At 39.4% G+C, this 7,972-nt stretch overlaps 1 protein-coding gene across 3 annotated transcripts in view; it reads left to right on the top strand.

Annotated features, from left to right (window-relative positions):
• Window positions 1-7,972, top strand: part of rptor (regulatory associated protein of MTOR, complex 1) — a 304,659-nt gene that overhangs the window by 99,006 nt on the left and 197,681 nt on the right. The window lies entirely within an intron of this gene.

Genomic DNA, 7,972 nt, shown 5'->3' with positions numbered 1-7,972 from the left:
GTGCCTGGTCGGGAAATGTCACGCCCCTTACCATAGCCGCCTGCGAGCTTCAGTGTAAATATTGAGTCAAAATCAAATCATTTTGAGCTCGATTTAAACCTGGATGATTGTAACCACTCTAAGTTCGTCTGCCTTGTGAAAATCAGTGCGTCTCCGACATAGTGATAACACTCATTGCCTTCTTTATTGCAGCTCAACCAGGTCTCGTCCCATTCGTCGATCTTTGTGATATCACAAATCCCGGAAAATATGCGTTGTAGTCCAAACGAGTCGTTCGTTGTAGTTTTTGAAAAGTGATTTCTGTTAAATAAAATATCTCCTTTTGAATTGGACTTTGAGCTTTGTAACTTTGCAGATCTTTTTTATGCTCAAACAGCAACATTACAGACTAACTAAAGTTGAAAAAGTGAAAAAGCATAATAGGACCCCTTTAAGGACAAAAACCTGACAAATGACTAAAAAACAAACAAACATCTGAACAATGTCTTGAGGGTTTGTAACCATGGTTACATGCATTACCACCTCGGGTGTGCATTATTTTTCAATAATTCAATGGCCCTTAGTCAGTTATTCCTTAAATATCGTATTACAAATACAGGAACATGGAAATAAAAATTATTAAATGTTCTTTCTTGTGTTAATTTAGTGAATAACAATGTGAAAAGCAGGCCTGTCCTGTGTTTTACTAAATATTTTTTAACCATTGTAATCCTCCAACAGTCTGATATTTTCTTTTCTTTTTATTATTTATGTTTTGTTTAATTGATTTGTCCCTGTTACTCCCCTACACTCTTTCTCTTTTACTTTCTTTGAGTCAGCCACACCAATGTAGGGCCATAGAATAAATTACAGGATAGTATAACTGTTTAAAGAGCCCTGTGGCTGAAGAGAGTTTCTCTCTTATTGTGCTCTTGTCCCAGTAATGCTGTCAAAATCCTCTCTGTGTTATTAATGAACATCCTCTCTCATTGTTTCATAACATTAGATTTAGTGCTCAACTTCGTCTCTCAAGGCCATGACCATGTAAAATAGAAGATGAGTGTTTTTCTGTAAGTTTTTAATATATTTTGTGAATATTGCTTTAAAAAATTTTGCACTTGAATCTGGGTAAAATTCTGTCCACCTTTGAACATCCTGCTTTATTTATAGTTCACTGGTTCAGTTTATTTATTTACTTTTTCAAGTTGTCAGTAAAAGTTTTTCTTTTTTTAATGAAACATGCTGCAGGCTCCTAACTCCTAAGACATGGGAAATACAGTTGCAAATGGACTTTGCTTTTTCATTTGAAATTTGGCAGTCACTGTGCGTTCGCGAAAGCGAAAATGCAAACGCTAGATCGGAGGTAATCGGTAAAGGCTCACCACCACCAAATTTTTTTACAGATATGTGTGTAGTCCAATCAATATAATAGCCACCGCTGTTACAGTCAGATCCACTGAGCAGCACTCTGGGATGTGAACAGGAACTGGGCTGAGCTCTGGGATGAGAGCGGGCACTGGGATGAGCTCTGATATGTGAGCAGACTCTGGGTTGAGCTCTGGGATGAGAGCGGGCTCGGGACTGAACTCTGGGGCTGAAGCGAATTTGGGATTGAACTCAGGGGCTGGAGCCTTTACTACACTGTGCTAAGGTGCTGGAGCCATCATTGAACTCTGGTCAAGGGATGGAGCTGAAACTGGACTCTTGTCAGGGGCTAGAGCCATCGAGAACCGTTTCTTTTTCCACAGCCTCCTCCTTTGAGTTGAGGTTTTAGTGGTCTCAGGACTGGGCTGAAACTCTGGAGCGGACTCTGGAACAAGTTTGTTGGCAGGAGTGGATTCTGGAGCGGGCTCATGGGCTGAAGCCGACACTGGGATTGTGTTCAGGGGCTGGGGGGTTTGAGAGCGCAGGCCTTGAGATGCTTGCTGCTCACGCTGACATCAGCTGGGTATCTGCCACACTGAATGCTAGTCTTTCCCACCCCGAGATGGATCTGATGGCAGGCATGATGGCTGAAGACTCTGGTGTGTCGGACATGGCGTGACGAGGCATGATGGACACTGTGGAATTGCAAAGTCAGAAATTCCCACTGTGTGTTTGAACCAGAGTACCGACCAGGAACTCCGCGAGATGGAGGAGGCTGCAGCGGTGGCGGCACAAACTACAGATGTAGTTCTCGTGGTTTCCCTGTGCTGTAAACAAAACTTGGTTCTCACGAGACTACACTCTTCTCCCCGGAGCTTACCCTCGCGAGACTACACTCTTCACCCCGGAGCTTACATTGCGCCTTCTGCTACGCCTACGTCATACGCTCGAACGCCTTGTCGTGAACATGGAGCTGGAGATTACAGTATATAAATTTTTAAAAATCGATATTTTGCTTACACTAATGCATCGTTTAGCTTCAGAAGGCCTTTATTAACACCCCGAAGCAGTGTGGAGTAGTTTTATGATGGATGGATGCACTTTTTCAGGTTCAAAAACAGGGGCACCATTCACTGCCATTATACAGCTTGGAAGAGCCAGGGCAATTTTTAATATAACTCCGATTGGATTCGTCTGAAAGAGGAATGTCAGATACGCCTAGGATGACCTGAGGGTGAGTAAATCATGGGCTAATTTTCATTTTTGGGTGAACTATCCCTTTAAATAAGGCACAGTCTATAATAAGGTTAATTTACATAGAAAGGTGACATGTTTGCACTGAAAAGAATGACAATAATTTAATTTAAATGCACATGGTGCACCACTATACCTGTGCAGATAGTATCTGGTTACACTGAATGAAGGGTGGTTGAATAAGATTTAGACTTTAACTTGGTTTCCAAAATGGCTTTTCCATGTAACAGTGGTTATTTTAAAAGTGGAAATGATGTCAAGGAACAGCTTTTCTCTCTGTCATTGCTGACACAACTGCTGAGTAATGAAGACCACACAGTACTGTCTGTCTTCTGCACAGCTGACTTCTCCCCTATTTTTAGGAAAAGTCATCTTCTGTGTTGGATCTTTTGTGCACTGGTGAGGTAGAGCAGTGAAGGTTTTGGTCTTAATGTGAATACGGCTTTACTGTATAATATTGAGAACTAGATTCATTTGAAATTTGAACATAATTTGTACTTTTTGAATGATAGGTATATCAGTCTCAAATTGCACACCAGTGGAACATGTACTAAAGGGATAATTCACCCAAATAGGATGAAGGGATAATTCATCCAAAATTGTCATCAATTTCTCAACCTCATTTCATTCCAAACCAATAAAACTTTCTTTCATCTTCAAAACACAAATTAAAAATGTTTAATGGAACCTGAGAGTTTTATGTCCATGCACTGACTCCATTTGACAAAAACTTTCAAACTCCAAAAAGGTAATAACGATCTATGAATCAAGCTGTTTAATCCAAGTCTGAAGAGACACAATTACAAAATTAATTAAGGACAGAATTAAAGAATCTTTTCTTTTAGAGACCTAATCAGTCGTCTTGAGAATACATGCATATTACACTTTTTCTCTTTTTTACACTTTGTTCTCAGGTACGCTGCATAAATTCTGCCACATATCTGTCTTATTAATGCTTAAGACCTTGAGGCATCATTTACATCTCTAGGGATTGGTTGATTGTTGTATTACACAGGAAGCTTGCTTAGATTGTTTTGTTTTTTGTGCTTAAAAACAGTTATTGTACAAGTATTCAATTAGTGACTTCACTGATTCCTGATTGCTGTTCTGTAAGATCATTAATGTCCATCCCTGTCTTTCTTTCTCTCCCTCTATGTCCATCTATCTGTTTCTGTTTAGCCAATGGAGTCATCCCCACTGGGGAATTCAGTCAATAAGCTGCCAACCGCATGCTCATGTAAAATGCCTGTGAGACTAGGAGAAAAATAAAGTAATTGTGTATTGTTAAACCAGATTGACACTATTGTGGGTTGGCACATAGGCCTATTGCTATTATTTTATTATTAGTTGTAGACAATCAATAAACAATTAACCCTGCACATCTGTAAGATGATTGCCAGGACTGTAACTAGAGTAAAACTGTGATAATTTTTTAGAAATGTTGATAATATTGATGTGTGGTTTTAAAAGCTTGTAATTTATGGCACCAGTTTTGTATCCTTTTCTACTCATTAGTGCTGTTTGTCTAGGGTTTTGCGAGGTTTCACCTTCACCATAGCAATTTAAAATAGAATATTCTGTGTAGAATTCAAATGGGTCAGATACATTTTGTGTTCTGATTCAATAAGTGAGATGAGATTCAGGATGCTTACATCTTTAGTTTAATTATTTTGGTCCAGACCAAAAGAGAAGACGATATATTTAGTCCTGTTCGCTTAGCACGCACACTGTGTGGATGGCTTTTGTGATGGCTTTTTTTTGCAAACTTATTAAATGCATTTGTATATGTGGACATATTTTTTTTTACTAGCCTATAACTCACAAAGAACTTATAAAATGTGTTGAGTCAAAACTGAACTGTACAGAACTGTAATGAGCAACATAGTTCCTATGACAAGAAGAACCAGGTATTGGCCGTTTCTCAATTCCACGAACACAAAGAACAGACTTGTGTTCTCGTGGAGACTGGTCTTGCCAGGCTACCTTGAAAGAACCAACTCGGAAGGACGCGAGAACACAGAGTGCATCTTTGTGCGAATTGAGATGTGCTGTGATCTTGCCCTCAACTGACCGTCCCAGCACGTTATAGGGAGCGATACACAATAAATAACACATAACATCACAAACTAATGTCATATTAAAATATTTATTTCAGAAGGGTCCATAGACCCTCGTAATTGGCCATTTGGTTAGGTGATGGGGAGTTCGATATTATTTGTTAAATATAACAAAAAGTTGTGTGTCTGATTGGTCCAAATGCTACATTATTATAGACAAATATTCATAGTATTTATATTATTCTTTTTATTTTACCATATGTATTTGTAAAAATTATTAGGCTTAGGCATGTATATTTAATGTTGCTATATTTTGTCAGTTAAAATGATCAATGTTAAAAAATATACCAATAAAAAGTATGACAGGCTTTTTCCCAGGTCTTTATCACTTTATTAAAATTATGCAAACCAAAATTACAATGTTTACTTTCACGAGCCGTCGCGTATTTACAGGCTTCCGTACGTCGTCCGCCCGCAGCGTCTTCTGGGATTTCTAACGGTTCGATTCTCTCAAGTCTGCATTCGATGCATCCTCGATATCAAGAACACATCCAGGCACTTTCATGCGTCCTCTGTACTTGCATTCTTGAGTATTGGAATTGAACTTCAACGGTTAATGATGACGTAGAGTGAGAACACAAGGACGCAAGATCGCTTAAGAACGCATATTGAGAAACGGCCATTCTTGAGCATTTAGTCCTTTTTAGGGTTGCATCTTGTGACATCACATCCTGTTTTCAGTTTGTTTAGATGTTCTTGGTCTGTGCTGTGTTTAGGGATGGGTACCGAAACCCGGTATTTAATCGGTCCCGGGGCTAAATTATGAAAGACCGGAGTATCCATAATCTCTGACGTTAACGGTTCTGCTATCGGTACTGGAGAAATTAATAAAACACACATACATGTATTATTGCTATATACAGGTGCATCTCAATAAATTAGAATGTCGTGGAAAATTTCATTTATTTCAGTAATTCAACTCAAATTGTGAAACTCGTGTATTAAATAAATTCAATGCACACAGACTGAAGTAGTTTGAGTCTTTGGTTCTTTTAATTGTGATGATTTTGGCTCACATTTAACAAAAACCCACCAATTCACTATCTCAACAAATTAGAATACTTCATAAGACCAATAAAAAAAACATTTTTAGTGAATTGTTGGCCTTCTGGAAAGTATGTTCATTTACTGTACATGTACTCAATACTTGGTAGGGGCTCCTTTTGCTTTAATTACTGCCTCAATTCGGCGTGGCATGGAGGTGATCAGTGTGTGGCACTGCTGAGGTGGTATGGAAGCCCAGGTTTCTTTGACAGTGGCCTTCAGCTCATCTACATTTTTTGGTCTCTTGTTTCTCATTTTCCTCTTGACAATACCCCATAGATTCTCTATAGGGTTCAGGTCTGGTGAGTTTGCTGGCCAGTCAAACACACCAACACCATGGTCATTTAACCAACTTTTGATGCTTTTGGCAGTGTGGGCAGGTGCCAAATCCTGCTGGAAAATGAAATCAGCATCTTCAAAAAGCTGGTCAGCAGAAGGAAGCATGAAGTGCTCCAAAATTTCTTGGTAAACGGGTGCAGTGACGTTGGTTTTCAAAAAACACAATGGACCAACACCAGCAGATGACATTGCACCCCAAATCATCACAGACTGTGGAAACTTAACACTGGACTTCAAGCAACTTGGGCTATGAGCTTCTCCACCCTTCCTCCAGACTCTAGGACCTTGGTTTCCAAATGAAATACAAAACTTGCTCTCATCTGAAAAGAGGACTTTGGACCACTGGGCAACAGTCCAGTTCTTCTTCTCCTTAGCCCAGGTAAGACGCCTCTGACGTTGTCTGTGGTTCAGGAGTGGCTTAACAAGAGGAATATGACAACTGTAGTCAAATTCCTTGACACGTCTGTGTGCTTGATGCCTTGATGCCTTGACCCCAACCTCAGTCCATTTCTTGTGAAGTTCACTCAAATTCTTGAATCGATTTTGCTTTCATAAGGCTAGGCTGTGGTTCTCTCGGTTGGTTGTGCATCTTTTTCTTTCACACTTTTTCCTTCCACTCAACTTTGTGTTAACATGCTTGGATACAGCACTCTGTGAACAGCCAGCTTCTTTGGCAATTAATGTTTGTGGCTTACCCTCCTTGTGAAGGGTGTCAATGATTGTCTTCTGGACAACTGTCAGATCAGCAGTCTTCCCCATGATTGTGTAGCCTAGTGAACCAAACTGAGAGACCATTTTGAAGGCTCAGGAAACCTTTGCAGGTGTTTTGAGTGGATTAGCTGATTGGCATGTCACCATATTCTAATTTGTTGAGATAGTGAATTGGTGGTTTTTTTTTTAAATGTGAGCCAAAATCATCACAATTAAAAGAACCAAACTACTTCAGTCTGTGTGCATTGAATCGCATGCGATTTATCGTGCAGCCCTAAAACACACCACGACATTCTAATTTATTGTATACATTATCTTGCAAATTCTATCTCACCAGAGTCGCCAGCTGTTTTTCAAAAATTTGTCTGATGCATTTTTGCTATTCGCAATTCAGAAGCGAGATCACGCTCACGCGGAGGAGCTTCAGCACGCTCACCATGAAAGCCCTGTTTAATTATGATAGAAGAGAGGACTAAACAATCAAACATCTGCTTACACTTTAGGCCTGTGGCTGTTTTATTAAGCTAATTTTATTTTTTTATCTTGATTTTGGCTTCTAAGGATTATACAAAAGAAGACATGAGGTAAAGCTATTAAAAACTTCTTTCCCTTCACAGCGGGGCGCATTCGTTCCTCGCTAAAACCCAAACTTAACGTCAGAATCAGCTCAATCCGTGATTGTTGTAAGATGCCGTCTTTACTGTTGCTAAGTTGCGGGACATGTTTGATAATAAAATGTTGAAAGCACAATCCACATAAGAGACACTGTTCCTCAGGCTGAAATGTGTATGCGCAGCGCACTCCAAAACGGACAAACAAATTACACTTTGAGCTTCGGGCGCATATCCAGTCGATACACACAAAAATATGTCAAAATGGCCGGCTTGGAGAGTATTTACTTTACACTCTACACAGTTTATGTCTTAAGTGGAGGAGAACAGTTGGGAGAAAATCCGATGTGTGTCAATATATAGTCTTAAAGTGACAGACTGGCGCTTGGGCCATCAAAATGCAAATCTGCTCTTAATCTGAATAACGTTATAGCTTTAATAAGCATTAATCTATCAATACATACACTAAAAACTATGCAGTGTTCATTTACATTTGATTACTTTTAGATTTCTTTTGTAGGCTATTACTTACCTGAACAGTAATGTTAGTAG

Source organism: Sinocyclocheilus grahami, unplaced genomic scaffold, assembly GCF_001515645.1.
Source record: "Sinocyclocheilus grahami isolate Dianchi unplaced genomic scaffold, SAMN03320097.WGS_v1.1 scaffold148.1, whole genome shotgun sequence".
Lineage (NCBI taxonomy): Eukaryota > Metazoa > Chordata > Actinopteri > Cypriniformes > Cyprinidae > Sinocyclocheilus > Sinocyclocheilus grahami.
This window is presented reverse-complemented; position numbering and strand designations above follow the sequence as displayed.